Here is a 23,087-nt window from a genome sequence, read left to right as displayed (position 1 = left end):
GTGGGCCCCTCCCCCAAGCAACTAACCGTTAGGGAGTGACCGTTAACAGTCCTGTTCGGCCATTGGTCGGCCTCGCAGGGGGCCCGTCCCCCAAGCAACTGACCGTTAGTGAGAGACCCTTAGGGACCAACCGTTAGGGAGTGACCGTTAACAGTCCTGTTCGGCCATTGGTCGGCCTCGCCGTGGGCCCCTCCCCCAAGCAACTGACCGTTAACAGTCCTGCTCAGCCGTTGGTCAGCCTCGCAGTGGGCCCCTCCCCCAAGCAACTGACCGTTAGGGAGTGACCGTTAACAGTCCTGCTCAGCCGTTGGTCGGCCTCGCAGTGGGCCCCTCCCCCAAGCAACTGACCGTTAGGGAGTGACCCTTAACAGTCCTGCTCAGCCGTTGGTCGGCCTTGCAGGGGGCCCCTCCCCCAAGCAACTGACCCTTAGTGAGAGGCCCTTAGGGACCAACCATTAGGGAGTGACCGTTAACAGTCCTGCTCAGCCGTTGGTCGGCCTCGCAGTGGGCCCCTCCCCCAAGCAACTGACCATTAGGGAGTGACCGTTAACAGTCCTGCTCAGCCGTTGGTCGGCCTCGCAGTGGGCCCCTCCCCCAAGCAACTGACCATTAGGGAGTGACCGTTAACAGTCCTGCTCAGCCGTTGGTCGGCCTCGCAGGGGGCCCCTCCCCCAAGCAACTGACCGTTAGGGAGTGACCGTTAACAGTCCTGCTCAGCCGTTGGTCGGCCTCGCAGGGGGCCCCTCCCCCGAAGCGAGCCAAGCGAGCGGCCCTTAGCGAGCAAGTGTCAAGGAGCCACTGTTAGCGGTCCCACTCACCATTAGCGAGCTACCATTAGGGAAGGACCCTTAGCGAGTAACCGTTGGTTAGTAAGCGAGCCTTAGCAGTCCCGCTCAGCCATTAGTTGGCATCGCAGTGAGCTCCTCCCCCTTCCCTTTCTCTGTGTAAAAGACCCGAATTTGGACTGAGGGAAGATGGTTTTTTGAGACACTAGTCAGCTATTCTCTCAGTCGGCTAGCTTTCCCGTTAAAGTCATTACTCCTTGCCTCAACAACTTGTCTCCCGACTTACTGGCCTGTCGTGCAGCGAGCGTGCTTGGGCCGGGTAACACATTCCGGGCTCACAAAGACCTTTACACGTTAAGCAGACAGTAGGTAAGGTGGGAGCACAAGCTGGGGAGGGGAGTTTGTCCAATCTGAGAGCTCCAGAGCAATTCCTAGCGAACAGGGCTCCTACGCTGGGTCTTGGGAGGATAAATGGGTGTTCGTGAAGGAGACAGAGATGCAGGGGACACAGCCGCATCACAGGTGTGCAGGAAGGAGCGGCAGAGGGCACGGAGCACAAAGCATTCGGCACCTCTACACTGTCGGGTCAAGTCACCGAGTGGAGACGTGAAGTCGGAGACGGAAGTTTGGGCCAAGTCACAGAGGGCCTTGGAGCTTATTATCAGGAGTTTAGCCTCAGTTCTGGAGCCAGTGAGTAGCTGCTGACAGGTTTCTGGGCAGATGGCGCTATAGCCAGGTTTATATTTCACAAAGACGTGTCTGGGGCAAATGGGAGAGAACTCGAGGGGTGGCCAGAATGTTAGTTAAGATTGTCTGCAGACCCTCATTCACCAACCAGCTCCAGCAGGTCCCCAGATTGGACCACTGGCTCCACAGACCCATCACCAAGTCTTGCAAGTCTTGCTTGTAAAAGAAGGTCCAAAGGAGGTTTCCGACTAACTGGGAACAGTGCAGGATCAGACACCTGAGATCTGAGGGCTGGTACTTGGTCTGGTTTCTGATGAGTTAGAAGAGCAGCAGACAACTCTCCTTGGCGTCCAGACTCCTGCCTGTTCCCCCTCCGGCAACCTCAAGATCCAGATCGCCCACTTCCCTGACCTTGCTGCCGGGTGGGACCTTCCAGTACCACACCCTCTAGCCATCCTTGTGTAGCTGCCCCCAACCCAGGGTGGAGGTGCTATTCTTGGAATGAGGAAGCAGGCCATCTCGCCAGTGACTGCACTAGTCCCTCAGTGCAATGGGGTCGGCAAGTGTCCCTGCACCTTCCAGAACTCCCAGTTTCAGCCCAGAGCAGGGTATGACATTTCTGTCAGCCTTAGGACAATTGCAGATTTGTACTTTATCAAAACTGCATTTTCATAATTAACAGTGTGTCCGGGGCTTCCAGGGATTGCAGTAACTCCATCCCGCCTCTTGCTAAGTCATTTGGCTGCATTTCGGAAATACTGTCTCAGTTCCGACTGGCTTCAGTCTGCCTCTTCCAATTCATTATTCATGCCTGTGGCTCAGATTTTCACATCCTCACAGCCATTGGTGGCCCAGCGATCTTGGCTGGGAAAGGGAAGAAGTGGGAAGGGAGGGTGAGAGCATACAAAGTAGGGTGATGGGAAATGACAAAAAAATAAATAAAATCATGCAGAGGGTTGGCGGGGGCGGCACAAGGCAAGGTGGGGAGCAGATCTGTGGATGACTGGGCAAGGGGATGGATGGGTTAAACAGGAGTAAGAGGGAAAAAGCTCGGAGAGACAAGAGAACAGGGCAGAGGGAAGTGTGGCACTGTCCTGGAAAAGGAAACTATGTGACTTGACTGCAAGATCAAAAGCATGCAGGGGGTGCGGGTTGGATCCCTGGTCAGGGAGCTCAGATCCTACATGCCCCGTGGCCAAAATAATCAAAACATAAAACAGAAGCAATATTGTAACAGATTCAATAAAGACTTCAAAATGGGTCCATGTCAAAAAAAAAAAAATTTTGAAAACAAAACAAAACAAAATGCAGCTCTTGCTATTGATTAATTTTGTTTATCTTTGCAGCACACGCCGGGCTGCAGAGACATCGTAGGTGGGTGTGAACAGGGAAATGAGCTCACTGTGCAGAGTTCCCAGTAGCTTTGATGCTGTCCCACAGGTTTCTTAGGAACCACTACGATTCCCTTTAAACAATCCTTCCCTCCCCAACCCCCCCCCAAATCCTCACTCTTTAGATTGGGTAGTCCAGTTAATGATGTTGACTGTTTCCGCAGATCCTGTTGGAGCTTTGGCCCTGATGACTTATGCATCTGGAACGTTCCATGGGATGGAGCACGGCTGGGCAGGGTGGACCACTGAGGACAGAGAGCTGACCCAACAGACACCTGATCTGACAGGAGCAAGTCCTGCAGAACCTGCGCTGGAGAGATTTTGGCGATCACCCAGCCGCAGTTCACCACCCTGGCTGCACCTAGACGCACCTGGGAGCTTAAAAAAATATTCGTTTCTGGATTCCATCCCTGGAGGTTTAATTCAAGTGGTCTGGGGTAAGGCCCTTGCATCATTATTAAAAATAAGAAAATCAAGCGAGGCTACTGTGCAGCCAGGAATGGAGACCCCTAACATAGTTCAGACTTTTCATTTTACAGATAAGAAAACCAAGGCTCCCAAAGGCAACGTCAGGTGCCCTGATTTTCACAGATAAGGAGTCAAGGCCCTCCTGGCCCCTCAGGTGAATGCTGGCTCTGCCAGGCTAGGAGCATCTCAGCACAAGTGCCTTCCCAGCATTACTCCTGAGTCTTACTCCCTAACATGTCCATCTGGGCCTCAGCACCCTCCGGAGAGGTTCATTCTAGCCTGCTGAATATTTTATAAGTGCCTGAAGACAGGTCAGACACATAAATAACTCCTTCTGTGAGGGAACACACACACACATCCGTGCCCCCCATCCCAGCATGTGCACACACACGTACAAACACACAGACACAACCTTCCCTCATTTGTGTTTGAAAGCAGGTGGCTTTGTTTCTGAAATGTAGTCACTGCTAACAATAAAAAACGTGAAGGAAAAAAAGTGAACAAAGGGAGCAGCTCTGCTGATGTTCCATTCCAGAAGCGTTCTGTTTGATCCTGGCTGGAGCAGGGCATTTCTTAGATGGATTTGGACTTCATACACATTTGACTGAACAAGGGGTGCTGGGGATGGCAAAAGTGAACACTGAGCCTGGTGAAATGAGGCAAAAGGATGCATGCCTCTCTTTACAGGAAAAATCCAGTTTATTAACAGATTGTGGAATTTCAAATGTAGAACACACTGTATAGCTTTCTTTTTAACATCAACTCCAAATGTTTTTTTCCTTTTTCTTTTTTTTAAAAAATAAATAGAATAGCTTTGCTGCCTAATAATACTCAGGACAAATATCCTCTGGTAAATTACAAATAAGAGAAATCAATTTGATTTCATACAAGGCTGCATTTCATTTTGGAAGATCTTTTAGTCACATTTAAGTGCAAGAGAAAAAGATAACAGATGAAATAGCTTCATATGGAAATAGAACATTCTTGAACATTTGTTTTAATTCATTCCCACGTCCAGCTGAGCATGATGCAGAATAATGGTTTTCACAATGACTCAGGGCATCTCCCTCCCCCGCCTCCAAGAATGTTTCCAGTTACATTCAAAACCTTAGATGATGGAGGATGAAAATAGCATCTTATTACACACCTGTCGGGTGGCAGCATTCATTCCTAGGAGAAATATCTCCCCCAAATGTTGCAGCGGGAGACTTAATTTATACACACCACAAAATTCATATTCATGTGTGCTCCATTTAGGCTTCATTACGCTTACAAATCTTCTGATGAATGATGAGAAATCAATAAACTGAGGAACTGTAGATGTAGAAACAAAAAAAATAGAGTTCACCATCCATGACAGTTAGTGCCAGCCTGTAGATGCAGTTGTTATGGGTCTAAAACAATGTCAAGTTCACTTGTGCAGTTATCTCAGGGTATATTTTCCAACTATTTATCTTAAAAAGGGACACTGGAAAGTTAAACTACAGGTACATTATAGAGATTCTTATGGCTTCAATTTCAATACCCCCTCTGGAAATTTTCCAGGTAGAACTCCTTCTGAAGTTCTATGAGAAAGAAGAGCTAAATGTCACCCATGACTGCAGACCTCCCTGGGGCCTTGAAGTCAGTGCAAGAGGTGAAACAGCATCTGCAGGCTGAACAGGTAAACGTTATGCAAGGGAGTGCCATCCTGTCTCATCATTATGCTTTTTATCATTAAAACCACTATTATTTAGAAGTTTGAGACTTTAAAAAAAAAAAGATATTCTATGTTTGCAGAGGCTAAGAACTCTCGGCATACATTTTTGAGCTTTGATGACCCATTCTTTGTGGTTTTAGTGTATTCTTTTTTTATTTTTTATTTATTTATAGTTTTGACTGCATTGGGTCTTCGTTGCTGTGCATGGGCTTTCCCTAGTTGCGGTGAGCCAGGTCTGCTCTTCATTGCGGTGCGTGGGCTTCTCATTGCAGTGGCTTCTCTTGTTGCGGAGCATGGGGTCTAGGTGCGCAGGCTTCAGTAGTTGTGGCACACAGGCTCTAGAGTGCAGGCTTAGTAGTTGTGGCGCACGGGCTTAGTTGCTCCGCAGCATGTGGGATCTTCCCAGACCAGGGCTCGAACCCGCGTCCCCTGCATTAGCAGGCGGATTCTTAACCACTGCGCCACCAGGGAAGCCCTAGTGTATTCTTAAAACTGTTTTCTGAGGAATGTCTTGATTTTCTTCTGTACTTTTTTTTTTTTTTTGGAGGGTAGGGCATCTATTCAGATACAATTCCTGATGGGCTTCGTTTTCATAAGGTGATGCAAAGACCCGTGAGTGTGAATTAGCACTGTTGAGTTTCTGCATTTCCATTTCTCGCCCCAAAGTCTAACCCTGCATTTTTTCCCACCTGCTGTGGTTCATCAGACCCCTCCTACTTGAAACACTCAAGGTCAGGGGCTGATGGATGATCCAAACTCTGCTTGTTACTCTACTTCATGGTTCTAGACCCAGTGGTTGCTCCAGCAGGTGGGTACATGACCCAAGCTGGCCCAGTTTAGAGCTTGTCTATGGCTCTTCTACATTTGATGTGGAGAGCATGTTTTCTCTTTCTTGCCTCACGGGCTCTGAAGTGCCTAGAATTGTGCCTGATGTAGATTAAGTGTCTCTTCTCATTATTGTTAATGGGATGTGCCTTCAGGGCTGCTAGTGGCCATGGCCCCTTCCACATGAAGGAGCCTGCAAGAATGAGGGCAAACAAAAACAAAAGCTGAGATGAGAGGTGGAGAGAGAAATCTGGTACCATTCACATGAATCCATCCTTTTTTATGGTTTGGTTCCATGAGCTAATACATTTCTTTTTCTTGTTTAATTTGAGTTTTGATTCTGCTATTTGTAATAAAAAGTTCTGATGATGAACATAACATGATGTTATTTAGCAAATGCTTGGAAGTGTGGACTAGAAAAAAGTAAAGATTGATGCAGGAGTTTCTAGTAGGATAGACTCAGAGACTAAGACAGAAAACGCAGGGAGACAGGTTTGAGGGATGATTATGAACTTAACTTTGGATGTATTGAGTTTGAGGATCTTTGGATTTTGCCATGTGGAACTGCTCATTAGGTGTTTAGAAATAAGGATAGAAAACTCAGGAGAGAGTTCAGAGGTGGGGATATAGATGTGTGGTCAACAGAATGGAGCTATAGCTGAAGCCCATGCTGGATGGGGTCCAGAGTGAGACTGGAAGAGGCACAGGAGGAAGAATAGGCAACAGGAGGTGATGTGGTCCAGTGAGAGGACAGGAGAGTCAGGGTATATAACATGAGAGACGTCAAAGAGGATAATCCCAACAACACCCTCAAATGATGCCAAGAGGCTTGGATGGATGAGAACTCAGAAGAGACATCACATTTTAACAGGTAGTTTATTGGTACCACTTGAAAGAAAATTTCAGTTTAGCAGGAGCAAAACACAGACAGCACAGTGTTGAGAAATGGGTGGGAGAAATGGATGGCAGGTGTGGTCAAAAGAGGGAAAGGTGTGGGAATTCCACAGTTTCAGTGGAGTCAGATCACCTCTTTTTTTCTTGAGAGTAATTGTGATTTAAGCATATTTGTATGTTAAAGAGAAATCAAAAGGCAGAAAAATACATCTGATGGGTACTGATGGAAGAAGCATGTTAAAAGAGGAAGTGATAGAGGGTAAAGGAAGAAGTCTCAGAGAGAATAAAATACATTTCCTTATTTAAGACAACAGGGCAAGAGAAAATGACCACGATGAGCCTGGGAGAATTTAAGGTAGGAGGTGAACGGTAGCTGGAACTCCATCCCATGATGTTGAACCCAGGAAGGTAGATGACAGAGTCATGCACTACATGGTGGGTGGGTGAAAGAACTTCATTGTGGACAGAATTTAGAACCACTATGAGAAATTAATTGAGTTTATTATAATAACTTTGGAGCAGCACTGAAGTTAGAAAGAACAAATTGGCAGTGGATTCAGTCAGTTGCTACTGGCAGCCCAAGATAAGGAATAGCAAAAACCAAAGATGCATTTGCCCAGTTCAATGGAAAGCCAAGGAACAAGGAAATCTAGGATGCCAGGGAGTCTTACTGAGTGAAGAGAGCATGTTTGTCTCACTTATTAGCTTGCTTACTGTGGACTCGGTGCAGGTCGGTATCCAGCAATGAATGGAGATGCAATAAAGATTTACACCATTGAAAAAAGGCACTCGTTAACTTTTATGATGTACTCTTTCATCTAGTTTGAGCTCTGAAACACAGGAATCACTTTCCTTTCGTCTTCGCATTTGCCCTGGTGGTGTGATTAAAAAGAACAAGATGTTTCTGGAATCATCCCTGTGGAGAGAGAGGGTGGTGATAGCCATGGGGAAAATGGGAAGTAGAAATTCTGGAAGAATAAATGAATGTATCTGCATTCGCATTGTGAGGAAGGAACCAGGTGTGTGTGTGTTCTAAGCACATGTGCTGATGGTTTAAGATGAGGCAGTGCATGAGTCCCACGGAAGGAGAGGATTTATAAAGTGATGGTGAGCAAGGAGATCTGGGCAGAATATAGGGTGACCAATTGTCCCAGTTGCCCAGTGGAAGGTGAATATGGGACTTTTAGTGCTAAAACGGGAAAGTTCCAGAGTGATCAGGATGTTTGGTCAGCCTAATATGTGCAGAGAAACATGAACAAGTATATTAAATATCCATTTCTCTTTAAATAGAATAGTTTCAGAACTCCTGGAGACTTTGTGGAAGATGACACCCTAGGGAGCCCCTGAGAAAGAACATTTGAGTTACATCGGCAGAGTAAGATTGTTAACTCCAGGAACTGGACACATTTCTAAATTGGGCTTCTTGAAGATTTCTAAAACTTCCAAGTAATTGATCTGAAGCTAAAAGTGTAAGCCTAGCCTTTATGATGACATCTTAGGTAAACTATCCTATTGCTCCATTTTAAAACATATATATATATATATATATATAATAGAATCACACAATAGGTGGCCTTTTTTTTTTTTTAAAGAAGATGTTGGGGGTAGGAGTTTATTAATTAATTAATTTATTTTTGCTGTGTTGGGTCTTCGTTTCTGTGCGAGAGCTTTCTCTAGTTGTGGCAAGCGGGGGCCACTCTTCATCGCGGTGCGCGGGCCTCTCACTATTGCGGCCTCTCTTGTTGCGGAGCACAGGCTCCAGACGCGCAGGCTCAGTAGTTGTGGCTCATGGGCCTAGTTGCTCCGCGACATGTGGGATCCTCCCAGACCAGGGCTCGAACCCGTGTCCCCTGCATTAGCAGGCAGATTCACAACCATTGTGCCACCAGGGAAGCCCTTAAAACATATTTTTATTAGAACCTGAAAGTGTCATTTAAAGCGACTCACCAGCTTTCTTGCAGTACAGTTCACAGGATACTAGGGGAAAAAAGTTATTTTTATTTTTTCCTCTCTACCCTCCCCCAGCTGAGGAAACACTGTGCTGGGGCCCATCCACTGTCTCCAATTAGCAGGTGAGATGCTTGCATGTTTCAAAAGCTAAACAAAACATAAACCAGGCCTTATTAGCCTGCTTTGGTGCTGATCTGGACCAAAAGCTGAATAAAATGCATGAACATAATAGGAACACTGTAGATAAATCCCACACAGAAGAAACACACATATAACAGAAACATAATTGTCTTCAATTTGCAGATTCACACTGGATCCTGAGAACCTAGAATGAATGGAGCCTTTTCTTACATCTTAGCTTGAGTCAGTGATTTCAGTAACGTTAACAATTGGATGGTGGTAGCGGTGGGTGAATGGGTGGGGGGACAAGTGTCTTCAGAACTTCTCTTGGGGGTGCAGAACCTGCAGAGGACGATCGAGGAAGTAGTGGTGGGAAAAACAAACACAAAAACTCTGAGCAAAGGAAAAGATGGTAATTCCCAGCATTCTGAGTTGATTGATACGCTCACACACAAATGCTATGAATGACTTACTGCTTCATTCAAATTCTTGCTCCAAATCAGTGGGTCTCAGGCTTGGCTGCACATTGAAATTACCTGGGGAGCCTTAAAAGACCTGGTGCCGGGGTCCAATCCCAGAGATTCTGATTTAATTGCTCTGGGTTGTAGCCTTGGCAGCGGACTGCTTCTGTGCAGCCAAGATCGATAGCCGCTCCTGTGCTGTCAGTCAAGAAATCAGGAGAAATGGCGCAGGCAAGCAGTTCTCAAATTGCACGTGCCTAAGAATGGCCTGGAGGGCTTGGTAGAATCTCCTGGAGCCCATCTTCAGAGGATTCAGTACGTCAGGGTGGCGGCTAGAGATGCTGCATTTCAAAGGGCCAAGGACCTCGCTTTGAGGACCACTGGCTTCGATGGATATTCTGTTACTATGTCTGGAGACAACTAAGCCATTCAGCATTCCTTGTGTACCCCTGGGAGCTCTGTGAACCCTCATTTATGTGTGCTTGGAGGGCACATCCGAATTAATTTGCCCCACTCTCTCAAGCCAGCCGATGGGAGGCAGCCTCTTTTTTTTTTCTAGCCTGGATATGTAAGGGCTTTATTCTTTGCTGATCTTGTTGATTTTGGGGAAAGCCATCTAATTATTTGTGGGTGTCTGGTAATCCCAAGGAACACAGTGTCCTGGGCATGCGCCAGCCAGCTCCATGGAGTCCCTCAGACCTCCTGGCACACCAGCTAGCCGGGGCACCCTTCCTCCTGTGTACCCCTCCATTCCACCTTGGAGTCCTCCCTCTGTGCTCTAGGCCTGCCCTCATCCAACAAGCAGGACCCACAGCGCATTTGGAATCCTGCCCCATTGTGCTCAGAGAACCGTGGTGGCCCAAAGAACAGTAATAAATCACAGCTACTGTTTGTGAGGGCACTTATTCTGCCAGGAACTGTGCTGGCACTTCACACACATCTTTTAACTTAACCTTCACGCCAACCTTCAAAGATGAGAATCATTATGCCCATTTTATAGATGAGGAAACTGAGGCTCAGAGAGTATGACTTGCCCAAAGCCTTAGGGCCATTAAAGGAGAGATGGGATGTGTGGCTGGGCCTGGCTCCAAAGTCCATGCTTTTCCCCCTACCCTTCTGCCTCCCTGGCACAGATGGACTAGGGTGGCAGAAAGAGCACTGGATCCCAGCTGGTAAATGGTCTGGCCTCCACTCCCAGACGCCGCTGAGTGGACAGCCTTGGACAGGTTGCTGGCCCCGCCCCTAGTGCCTCTGTCCTCAGATCTTTATCTATGAAATGAGGGGTTTGACCATATGGCTAAGGTCCCTCCCACTCTTACTTTCTCACAGTGTCTCTGTGACTAACACAATTGTGCTTCCTTTCCCGGGACTCTGCCCTGCCTGGTGATCACATCATATGTTCAGCAGACCTGTATCCAGGGAGAGCATCTTCCAAAGGCGCAGGTTGAGTAGCTGAGGTGCCACTCAGCCAAGGTAGCGGGGGGTTATGTCAACCTGTCTGAGAGCTGCCTAACGACAATTTATAACCCACTTGTAAAATGTCCATTCTCTGGTGAAACCTGGCGTTCAGTTGTCTGAGTCAGTACTAGATCGAAAGCTGGTCACCTAAAACCTGAGGGGGAGGAGGACGGGAATCAGACACGCTCCAGTGTGTGTCCCCTTGCCTGTTGGTCCTGGAGCAGTAGCCTCGGGGGTGTCCCCTGCCCAGAGGAGGCCAGAGAGATGTGCACTGGGCTCCGCTTTCTGTAGCCTTTCTCCCAGGGCCCCAGGGAGCGGGTGTGCGGAAGGAGGTTGTCCTTACAGCTTTTTATTATGATAGTTACTGATATTATGGTTATAGACTGATGTGCTACCTTCCCCCAGGTAAACAAAATCTGACCTGAAATTAGGAACCTTAAATTGTTCTTTCATATATTTTTTTTATTGAATTATAGTTGATTTACAATGTTGTATTAATTTCTGCTGTACAGAAAAGTGATTCAGTTATACATATATATATTCAGTTATATATATATATACACACACACACATTCTTTTTTTATATTCTTTTCCATTATGGTTTATCATAGGATACTGATATAGTTCTCTGTTCTGTACAGGAGGACATTGTTGTTTATCCATTCCACGTATAATAGCTTACATCTGCTAACCCCAGCCTACCACTCCATCCCTCCCCCAGCCCACTGCCCCTTGGCAACCACAAGTCTGTTCTCTATGTCTGTGATTCTGTTTCTGTTTTGTAGATAGGTTCATTTGTGTCATATTTTAGATTCCACATACGAGTAATATCATATGGCATTTGTCTTTCTCTTTCTGACTTCACTTAGTATGATAATCTGCATCCATATTGCCGCAAATGGCCTTATTTCATTCTTTTTTATGGCTCAGTAGTATTCCATTGTATATAGTACCACATCTTCTTTATCCGTTCATATCTGTTGATGGACATTTAGGTTGTTTCCATGTCCTGGCTATTGTGAATAGTGCTGCTATGAACACAGGGGTGCATGTATCTTTTTGAATTATAGTTTTGTCCAGATATATGCCCGGATATATGCCCGGATATATATCCCAGTGGGATTGCTGGATCATATGGCAACTCTATTTTTAGTTTTCTGAGGAACCTCATACTGTTTTCCATAGTGGCTGCACCAACTTATATTCCCACCAACAGTGTAGGAGGGAGGAACTTTAAATTAGAGTTGACCTTTTTGTTCAGATGGGCCTCATTTCTCATATGTAATGTCGGATGAAGGGGTGAGATGGACCACCGATCTTCAAGTCCCCTCCCATGCTTTGTGAGATTCCATCACAGATCAGAGGGCAAGCAGACGCAAGAAAGCAAAAGGGGACACAGAGCAGGTGGATGCCAGGAAACCTGCTTTCTAAACAATCAGGTAATACAAAGATTTTGTTGTTGTTGTTGACTATATATTTATTTTAAAAATTGTGGTCAAATACTCATAACATAAAATTTACCATCTTAAAAAAAATTACCATCTTAACCACTGTAAAGAGTTCATTTCAGGGGCATTTAAGTACATTCATATCATTGTGCCACCATCACCACCATCCAACCAGGAACTCTATTTATCTATAAAGATATGTTAACAGTGTTCACACAGGACTAAAAATAGCATCTCCAAAAGCAATAAGATTTTGAATTTATAAACCTCCTTCATAGAAATTTAAGGCATTTCACAAACATTGTCTTGTCTGTCCTTACGATGACCTTATGTAGAAGCAGAGAGATCGGAGAGTGGACAGATCAGACAAAAAGAAGGAAAAAGACCCGGGGGGACATGCAAGTTTGCTAAATTTCATTGTGACCCGCAGAGACTCAGTGAATCATCCAAGGTCTCATAGTTTTCAGGTAGCTGAGGATCTTAGAACTCGGATACGTGCCTTTAAGTTCAGTTTTCTAAGACTGTGATAACATCAGCCAGAGAGGGAAGTTAGAGGACAGTACGGGCTTGCCCTGCCTTGAGGGAGGAGTTTTCTTCACGGATACATTGTTGGGATGGGTGTATCAGTGTGGGAGTGGGGACTTGGGGGGCAGGGATGCTTTGGCAGAGGTGGGGTGACCTGGGAGGTTCTCGGGTTCTGTCGGTTTCTGGGCAGCTACTAATAGGGAGCTTTGAGTGGAAAGGGCTGAGACCTGGTTATAACACTGAGAGAGGAGTGCTCACAGGTGCAGAAAATTTCATGGCCTGGGAATGAAAGCTTCACTGTCCAGGCTGTGTGTGTGAGAGAGAGAGAGGGAGAGGGAGAGAGAGAGAAAGCCAGGTGGAATTCAGATAAAAAGATACAAAAGAAAAAGTATGTGATTTTTCCTGGCTGTGGATGATGGGTCAGATGATGAAGCTAGTCATCAAAGTTAGTAAACTGAATTCTTGTTTTCAATTTGGTGATTTGTTTTTAAAAAATGATATTTTTTGTTGGAGAAGAAAATTGTATTCGTGGAAAGTTGTGTTTCAGTTAGATTCCACCTTTTGGTGACTGGAAAATTTCCAGTGAATTTCCAGGAACAAGAAAATGGCAGTGTTCCTGGTGCAAAGTCTGAATCCTCAAAGTCCAGGAACAGTCATGCATAAACTGTGATTAAAAGACAGAAAATGAACTTAAGAAACAATCTAACAATTAGAGCCTGGCAAGTAAGATGCCATCCTTTAGCCTGGAATATACTCATCAACGTGTGTAGGAGAAGGGGCTGCTTCTTCGTGAATAGAGTGGATGATTAACTGGTCTGGTGGTCTCTACTCAGCCAGTTATATGTCATTGGTTTCCCACTGAAAGCACATGGAATAAGTATTAGCTCTGCTGTTGTTCCCTCTGCAGTTGGCCACATTCTGGTGGATCAACAGGGAGGCCAAGAGGAGTTGGCTTCAGATATTCTCCCTTCATTCACTCCATTTCTTAAGAGCCTGCTTTGTACCAGGCACTGTGCTAGAAGCTGCTGGGCAGGGCTCCAGCCTTGACCTTGGATGAGTTTACAGACTAGCAGAGGAAGGGAGACAAGTGTCATTGGTGCCGTGAAAGGAGTTTGTGCAGAAGGTGCTCAAAAGGTACAAACTTCCAGTTATAAAATATATTTCATGGGGTGTGATGTACAGCATGGTGACTATAGTTAATAATATATTATTAACTATATATTATATAATTTTTATATAATATTATATATTAATTATATATTATATAATTAATAATATTATTAAATATTGTGTATTTGAAAGTTGTTAAGAGAGTACATCTTAAAAGTTCTCATCACAGGGCTTCCCTGGTGGCTCAGTGATTAAGAATCCACCTGTCAATGCAGGGGACATGGGTTCAAGCCCTGGTCTGGGAAGATCCTACATGCCGCAGAGCAACTAAGTCCTGCGCCACAACTAGTGAGTCTGCGCTCTAGAGCCCGCAAGCCACAACTGCTGAGCCCGTGTGCCACAACTACTGAAGCCTGCGCGCCTAGGGCGTATGCTTCTCAACAAGAGAAGCCACCACAATGAGAAGCCCGCACACTGCAAAGAAGAGTGGCCCCCGCTTGCTGCAACTAGAGAAAGCCCAAGCGCAGCAGCCCAATGCAGCAAAAAAAAAAAAAAAAATTTCTCATCACATGAAAAAAAAATTTGTAACTATGTGTGGTGATGGATGTTAACTAGACTTATTGTGACCATTTCACAATATACACAAATATCAAATCATTATGTTGTATACCTGAAACTAATGTAATATATGTCAATTATATCTCAATTATAAAAAAGAAGTGTGTGTAGAAAATACAATGAAGGGATTGATTAGCTTGTTTGAATGGTGTATAAGGAATAGGGAGGGCTTTTGGAAGAGATAACATCTAAACTGTGTTTAAAAAAAAATAAATCGGAATTTTCCAGGCAGGGGGGTTTTCCAGGAGAGGTTAGATGCACTGAAGGGAATGGGGAGCAATTGAAGCGAAGGTTTGGACTCCATATACAATCTTTAAAAAATGATTACCAAACGGCATGGGGCACTGGCAATCTGAATTGCCTAAAGGGATTTGGCCATAGATCTTTATAAGAGAAGACAAAGGTGAAATTGAATAACAGAAAGAAGGAAAATGATGAACAAGTACATGAGAAAAGTTGAATGGGAAAGGAGTAAAGAAAAGTGAAAAGATTTTAAAAATCATATATTAAATCCCAAACAAAGAATGACAAAGTGGTCAGACTTGGAGCAGATGATCAAGAGACAGACTTTTCCATTCTAAAGCTGGACGACATGGTCTGCATCGGACAGAGAACCACCTAAACAGAAGTAGGAGAAGATGGTGCCATTTGGTGACACAGTCTGTAAAGACTAGAAGCCTGGTCCCAATGCCTGGTGACATTGAACCTGCACAAGGGAGGGAGCCCCCAGATGGCACCATGGGGCAGCAGCAAGGCCCATCGTGTGCCCTGGGCCTGAAACCTCCCTCACCTCCCCCCCGAGAGCTGCTCACACTCTCGCTCCCTCCAGGAGTGGTGACAGGGCCCAGAGACTCAGACGGCAGAAAGGCTACTGGAATCTGGCAAGCCCTGGACAGACAGTTGTCTGCCTTCACCTCCTTTTATCGGCTCTACCACAGCAGACTTTGTCCCAGGACATAAAACCACAGAACCACAGAATTTCAGTGAGAAAAGAGCATAAATATCTCCTAATTTAATCGTTTCCAAACTCCTTTGATCATCTACCCTCAGCAATAAAAAACAATTTGAGCATGTAGCTTCAATTTAAGCGTATTCATTCATTTTTAAATGACATACTTAGCCTTCTGTACTAATATATTTACTTTAAACATACACAAACATTATATTTACAAATAAATAGTTATATTATTTTCTTCCTGTCCTCTAACATATTATCTTTGTTGTCTCTGGGGTACATGAAATCTATTTTTAGATTCAAATTCAAAATTCAAATTCAACCAGATGTTTTCATCTCTTCTGTAACTCTCTTCCAAAAAAACAATCTTTTTCTTGAACACCTAGAGGGACACTGTTCCATTTTTGGGAAACTTCTCGGAGTTCCCTGGTTACCGTGTCCCAGGTGGCCAAGGAGGGGGGCTTCTGTACAGGCTCACACCAGGAGTTTGGGTCAGAGCAGAACGCTTCTCTGGGAAAGAGCCCTGGTTCCGCATTTGGCTCTCCCTGTCTCTCACCACCATCTGAGCTGTGAGGACAGCAGGAAGGCCTCTCACTGCCACAGTAAATATTATGGTTGCCTCTGGTATGCAGAAGAGCAAGAGGGGCGGCTGCATTTGCTGCTTCCAGGTGGCAGACGGACAAGAATGAAAGCAGGCAAGGAGGAACTGGAGGGGCGTCTGGGAAAAAAGAGAACAAGAAAACCTCACTAGTGTATGATATGTACTATAAACAGCCCAGGGTTGTTTGGGGTAAGAAACTGTCAACATAAATCAGTTCTTTCTCAGCGAGTGTGGGAGCAGGTGTTCCAGGGGAAGGATGAGCATGGCAGCTGTGGTGGGTTCTGTGATCAGGCCCTGATTGCACGGAAGTCCCCGGATGTTAATGTGGACAGGGCGCAGGGGCCCCTGCCATTTGTAAAACTCGCTTTTCAAAATCCTGCATTACCACAATGTGTAAATTCTTTCAGATCATGGATTGTTTCCTCAATTCTTCAGCAGTTTTTCCAAAGCACACAAACATTAGTGGTGGAGCTGGTTTGGGGCCAAGAATCCTTAACTGACCAAGAGTGCAGAAAGGCCCGGGGATGATAAAAATGCAGGCCAGCCTTGCTCTAAAACATCTCAGGATGCTCAGAGAACCAACTGGAAATGCTTCTTTGCGCAGCTCTTTGCGAAAACATTTGAGAGAAAAATCTCTTTCAGTAATTAAACTGGGTGGTGGGGGGGTTGGAATCAAAGATCTTTCTGGCAATTCGAGATGAACTTTCTCTCTTCCCCCTCCCTAATCCTCCTGCTTTTGAATGACAAACTAAGTGAGATACCGAGGCCAGATTTAAAATCACTGTGACTTTTAATTTGGGTACTTATTGTTTGATAGCAAAAGAAAAATATTTCTTTTGAGGTAGGTGCCCCAAATTGAAAGCTGCTCTGAGTTTAGGGAAAAGGCAGAGTCTTCAGGGTCCATAGGAGTTGGATAAAACTCAAAGGGAAAATAATTTGGGTTTCAGTTGTGGGGGAGGGGTGCTTAGACTGTGGTAACAGTTGGTTTTTGCTTGTCTGGAATGCTTTTCCTAACTCCCGATTTCAGTAACTTGCCCTGCTGCCCTGGCCATGGAGACAAGTGTGTATCCCAAGCCTGGGCAACCATTATATCCCATCTTCCTGACAACAGTGATTGGTACAACGGTTGGATCCTTGACTCAGGCAGGGCTTTGCTGAGGTCTGATATATAAATAGGAAGTGAGCTTCCATGGCCGCTAAATGGGAGGGTGTGGATTTGGGGCTCTTGGACATCATACTATCTCCTGCCACGTGGAAAATTAGAGTGAAGCCAAGAGACAGGCAGAGATGGAAGATGGATGGACACATGCTTGAGGATGGCTGGGGAGGGAGAGAGTCCTGGGAGCAAGGCATCAGACATGACGCTCTCTCGTAGCAGCCCAGGTGGGATCCGTCAGCACGTTCTTTCATCTCCACCTTTGAACTGGAACCTGATCCTGATAATGTGACAGAGTCTTATCTCCATCATAACAACTTTAGGTTCAACCTTCATTGTGTCTCCCCTGGAAAATGACAGTAGCATTTTCCTTGTCCTCCTGCTCCTGCTTTGCCTTGATGCAGTCCATTTTCCATGCAGCAAAGAGGTCATTTAGTTGTCTGCCTGTACAGTGTTTTGAAACGTTAATTACACCTTGTCACTGCTCTGCTCAAACCCTTCAAAGGATTCTCATCTCACCCAGAGGAAAGCCAAAGTCTTACTGTGGTTTTCCCTACAACCTCTGTCCCTTCCTCCTTGGAGCTCACCAGCTTCCTCAGCTCCTGAACGATTCTCCATCCTCTGACATGGCTGTCTTTTAATTTTTGTGCACTATATATTTACCTCTCTGGTTTTTATTGTTGCTTTCATTGCTGTGTCCTGCACGTCCCCAGGAGACCCTGGAACACAGCAAGCACCACAAATTCCAGTGCTGGCCTCCAAGGCCTTCCAGAGCTGGTTCCCTCTGCTCTTGCCTTCATTCTATCACTGATCCCTTCCCGCCTTCTGAGCCTACATATTCCCTTTATTTTGCTTAAGCTAGTTTTGAGTTGTGTCGGAAATTTTTAACCAGGAGATTTGGGGGAGACCTGTACATCACTAAAGCTGACATAAGTGAATTTTTCCCTAAGCTTTTGATGTTGGTTCAACCTAAGTGCTCTAAAGATACCACTTGTTGAACCACCTCCCGCCAAAGTTTAGAGGTTATTAATATTTTCCATAATGTTTTTTATGCTTAAATAGTGTGCTCTTAAGATTTTTGCTACATTCTTAAGCTTGAGCCTTAGTATATTTCAGGGTCAGCATTCTCCTATGTCTTAAATCAAATCTAATTCAGTGAGCAAATGGGTTCAATTTAGAAAACTTCGGTGTATAGTCAACTTTCCAGGTGGGTAACTACTCTTTAATAAAATGAGAGACACTGTGGGGTTAACACTCCATCTTTTTATCCTCTAGATGGTATAGGGCTAGAGGGAGATGACTGACAAGGAAGCATCCAGGGATCATCTTTTTTTAGCAATAGTTATGTTGCTCACCTAGCTGGCTTCCTCTAGGCTGTGGACCACTGGTTTCCCTTTGCTGTGGGTTAGTGTCATCTGGGTAACTTTTCAAACTCTCTATACCTAGGCTACACCCCAGACCAATTAAATCAGATCTTTAGGGGTGAGAAAGCAACAATAATGAAAACAATAGTAGGTAACATTTACTGAGCACGTACCACGTGCTGGGTCCCGTGTTACATGGCTTCACACGCATTACCTCATTTCACTCTAACAACAATTCTATCAGGCAGTACTGCTATGATTCCCTCTAAACATATGAGGAAATAAATCGAGTCACATAGAGCTTAAGTAGATTGTCCAACATCTTACAAGGAGCCAGTGATGAGAACCAGTTACTAATCCAGGCAGGCTGATGCCAGAGCCCAAGCTCTTTTATAATTTGGTTTTTATTTTTTATAAAAATTCAATACACGTAGTTTCAAGAGCCAAACAGTTCTCAAAGTTCATTACTAAAAATATCAGCCTATCAATCCCGTAGCACCACACCCAGCTGTCCTACTTCCTCATTCTCAAGACTATCACTTTCAGTTATTTTACTTTTTCTTTTCATATTTGCATACGTGTCTCTCGCTATTACTGTTCATCATGTGATCTTTTTCTTTTTTCAGTTTTAAGCATTAGCTGTTACCTTCCCATGTGGAAGATTAAGGCAGAGTTTTAGTGCCCATTACTGCTCACTTCTCCTAGTATAGCTGCATCATACTTTGATGATATCATAGCAGATTACATCATTTGGATTGTGTAAATCCTGTTTATGGCTGAGCTATATGGTACGCTACTACGTCGTTATTTCTTCCTTCCTGAAACAATTCTATTCTTGTTTTAAGCTGTAATCTCTGTTGTTACCTCTCTGAAAGTAACAGTGGCAGTTTTCTGTTTGTTTTTGACAAGAATGGGGAGTAATTCTCATGTCCTTGCATAGTTTCTGTTTACTTCAAGTTACTTTTTTGTTTGTCTGTTCTGGAGTTTGCCTTTCATATCTGAGACTTGCCTCAGATGTCCTGTGATCCTTGGCTGTTTGTTTCCAGATGTTAGACGGGGGCTAAAAATCAGACTGGGAACCACGTGCACAAGGGCATTTATGGTACGTCACTGGGCATTTGAATCTCAGGCCGATCGTGTTTCCCAGAGGAGATCTTCCAGTCTCCTGTCTGAAGAGTGTTACCCTGGATGCCAGCATTTTAGGAGTAGAGTCAGGGAGGGAGGTTGGGGATTTTCAGTTAATCCTTCTGTTTTCAACCAAGCACTCTGGCCCGAGTACTCAACTGGTCTGGTGTCTGTAGATCTTCTGTTTTGTCCTCCTTAGAGAATAAGACTCCAGTCTTCTGGGGAGGGGTGTGGCAGGGAGGGACACTCACCCATCCGTGCAGAGTTGAGGAGGGGATCTGTGCACCTTATTGCTTTGTAAATAGACTTTTAACCAACTGTCTCCTTTTCTGCCCCTTGTTTACCCTCACTTCTAAAAGCACCTGTGCTACCAATTCCTGAGGCTTCTGAAGGTTCTGGATGCAAACTGAGTTGTTTCTCAGCTTCCTGCCTGCTGACTTAGAGTGATTCTGCCTAGAAATTCTGAGCCAGTTATCATTTGTCCTTCTGCTTTTAACAAACATCACACACACACACACACACACACACACACACACACACACACACACAGATATGTATGCATGTATTTGCTTTATTATCTTCTGCCCCAGTCTCTTTGTCCTAGTAACTTTATTCCGAATTCTCATTTTGTTGGGAATACAGACAGGAGTGGAGTTAAATGAGTGTGTCCTATCATCCTCCTTGTGGAGGGGTCAGAGCCCTCAATCACCACCTCCCTTGGAATGATAGACAATGAGCTATTTTCACGCTCCTAAATGCGTGTATCAGCACTGTCACGATTTTTGTTTCACTGGCTTTTCTCAGCCTAGTTAGATAGGTCATGAGGCTGTCATATGCCCATAGCACAGATGAAGGATGACATGGCAACAGTAAGGGACTGTGCCAGGACCACACCACATGCCTTCTGACATCTTTCCAACGCTGTTTCTGCATTTTCACAACTGTGTCCTGGCCTATACTGAGGAGACCGTCTGCCACTAGGAACTTTCGGATCCACCAGTGATCCTGGGAAACCATGATTCAAATTTCAGGTTCCAGGCTTCCCTGGTGGCACAGTGGTTGAGAATCTGTCTGCCAATGCAGGGGACACGGGTTCGAGCCCTGATCTGGGAAGATCCCACATGCCGCGGAGCAACTAGGCCCGTGAGCCACAACTACTGAGCCTGCGCGTCTGGAGCCTGTGCTCTGCAACAAGAGAGGCCACAACGGTGAGAGGCCCACGCACCGCGATGAAGAGTGGCCCCCGCTCGCTGGAACTAGAGAAAGCCCTCGCACAGAAATGAAGACCCAACACGGCAAAAATAAATTAATTAATTAATAAACTCCTACCCCCAACATCTTCTTTAAAAAAAAAAAATTCAGGTTCACTGCCTGAGTCTACAAAGAAGAGACATAGAAGAGGGAAGTGTGGTATACAACTCTTTTATTCCATTCTGGGCTTTCTTTATCTGCTCCAACTGTTCAGGCTCCTTAACATTTAGGAGCAGATAAATGCAGAGATGACTACATTTGGAGGAGCTACAAAGGATGCTAAAAAGGCATGGGGCTTCCCAGGACTGGAAGAATGAGTAAAACAGTAAACTTTGTTCCCAGGCTGAAGAAAAATGCTGTACCGAAACTGAAATTGGCCCTTGGGATGACATTTGGAAGCCAAATGAACTGCAGCTGTTTAAGCAGTGAGGTCAATGGCTCAGCTATTTGTGGAAACGTGGGGATTCCCCACTGACCCAGAAATCCTTGTCATCCATGGCTAAGGACATACATTGTGAAGGTGATGTGCGCAGTAGATCTTTGAAAACAGGAAGACCTGGGCAGCTCTAGCTAATGCACATGGCTATGTTGCCCTTCTCCTGAAGCTTAGGATCACTGGCAAAATCCAGCTCCATGGCCTAAAAAATAAAAGAGGACCAAACGGTAAAAAGAAATCCAACATTATGGTGAATGGGCTAGACTTGATAAGGTGCACACAGAAAACTGCGTTATTTTGTCTCTCTCTAGTGCAGTTGAATCCCTTCTGTAATTCTGTAGGCAAGTTCATTCCCATTGCTGGGGGAAAACTCAGGCAGGTCCACTGACTTTGTCACTGCCAGTAATAAAAAGTCTCTGGGTCCTTTAGATCTCAAGATAAGTCTCATTTCAGAAATTACGCATTTCAGTAATTAAATGTATGCATCAAAACTCGAAACTTCATCCAAAGTTAAAGCTTTTCTCCTGCTCTGTGTCTGCCGTGGGCTCAAGATCTGACATTGCGATTTTTCCTCCAACTTCTTCTTCCTGACACTGCTCCTGGCTTCCCTGGAGCTGGAGCTGGGGCAAGGGAGGTGTGGAGGGAGACCAAGAGGTCTTTCCTGAAGGACCCAGATGTAATCAGACAGTGGATTGCACATGATCTTAGTTAGGTGACTGTCTGCTTCTCTCTCATGGGGGCCCTTTCTGACTGTGGACCGCATGGTGAGGACAGAGCTGTTCTGCTGCCTGGTCCTTACGATGACTCCCCCCTCAGTCTTGGGGTCTCTGCATGGTGGTTCCTCTGTTGGAAGGCAGTGCCCCTCCAGGAAGCCCTGTTGGGTGTGGAGGGGGTCTTCCACGGCCTGTGAGCAGTGCTTCCCCACTCAGCCCAGGCCCACCTCCCTTTCCCTCAGCTCTTCCTGCCCAAGCCTGTGGTCATAGCTTCTGCCCTAAGGTTTCCCAGGCAGGAATGAGGTGCCAGTGTCTGTGTTCTGCGCACTCCACGGGGGTGCAGTCACATTAAAAACTCTGTCACCATGCTGCATTCTGTTCCAGGTAGTGCCTTACATGGCCTGGAAGAGGGGAAGGTCCTCTCTCCTCCGTGGGGGTGGGAGGAAGTGAGCAGCATCCTGGTGACCCTCTCTGGCCTTTCTAGCATCCACCTCTGGATATCTAGGTGGGTGATGGTATTTGACTTTTTCTTTAACCTTTTTGGATGCTTTTTGCTTCCTACATTGGCCTGGCACCTAGTGATTTGTTCTTGGCCTGTGGGAGCTGTCACAGCTGAAGAACGTTCCCCAAAGATATTCAGTCCTAAGTCCCACAACCTGAGACACTTACCTTACATGGCAAAAGACAGGGTTAAACTAAGGATCCTGAGATGGTATTATCCTGGATTATATGGGTGGGCTCTTCATGCAATCATAAGCACTCTTCTACAAGGGAGGCGGAGGGAGGTTGGACACATAGGGTTAGGATGCAATGTAATCATGGAGGTACAGGTGACAGAGCTGCAGCCACAAGACAAGGAATGCCAGCAACCCCCGGGAGCTGGAAGAGGCAAGGAGCCTATCCTCCCCTAGCGCCTCCTGACGTGGTGTGGCCTTGGCCTTGATTTCAGCCCAGTGATACTGATTTGGGACGTCTGGCCTCCAGAACTTGGAGAGAGTAAATGTCTGTTGTTTAAGCCGCCCAGTTTGGGGTAATTTGTTACAGCAG

At 45.6% G+C, this 23,087-nt stretch overlaps 1 long non-coding RNA gene across 1 annotated transcript in view; it reads left to right on the top strand.

Annotated features, from left to right (window-relative positions):
* LOC137216148 (uncharacterized) overlaps positions 1–23,087 on the top strand; it is a 171,564-nt gene that overhangs the window by 40,892 nt on the left and 107,585 nt on the right. Inside the window, exons 4-5 of the long non-coding RNA XR_010939613.1 lie at positions 3,028–3,300; positions 4,877–4,994. This is a non-coding gene — a long non-coding RNA (uncharacterized lncRNA). The remainder of the gene's footprint in view (positions 1–3,027; positions 3,301–4,876; positions 4,995–23,087) is intronic.

The sequence above is a fragment of the Pseudorca crassidens genome, chromosome 21 (genome assembly GCF_039906515.1).
Source record: "Pseudorca crassidens isolate mPseCra1 chromosome 21, mPseCra1.hap1, whole genome shotgun sequence".
Classification (NCBI taxonomy): Eukaryota; Metazoa; Chordata; class Mammalia; order Artiodactyla; family Delphinidae; genus Pseudorca; species Pseudorca crassidens.
The sequence above is the reverse complement of the archived record's forward strand: the minus strand, read 5'-3'. Positions and strand labels throughout refer to the sequence as shown.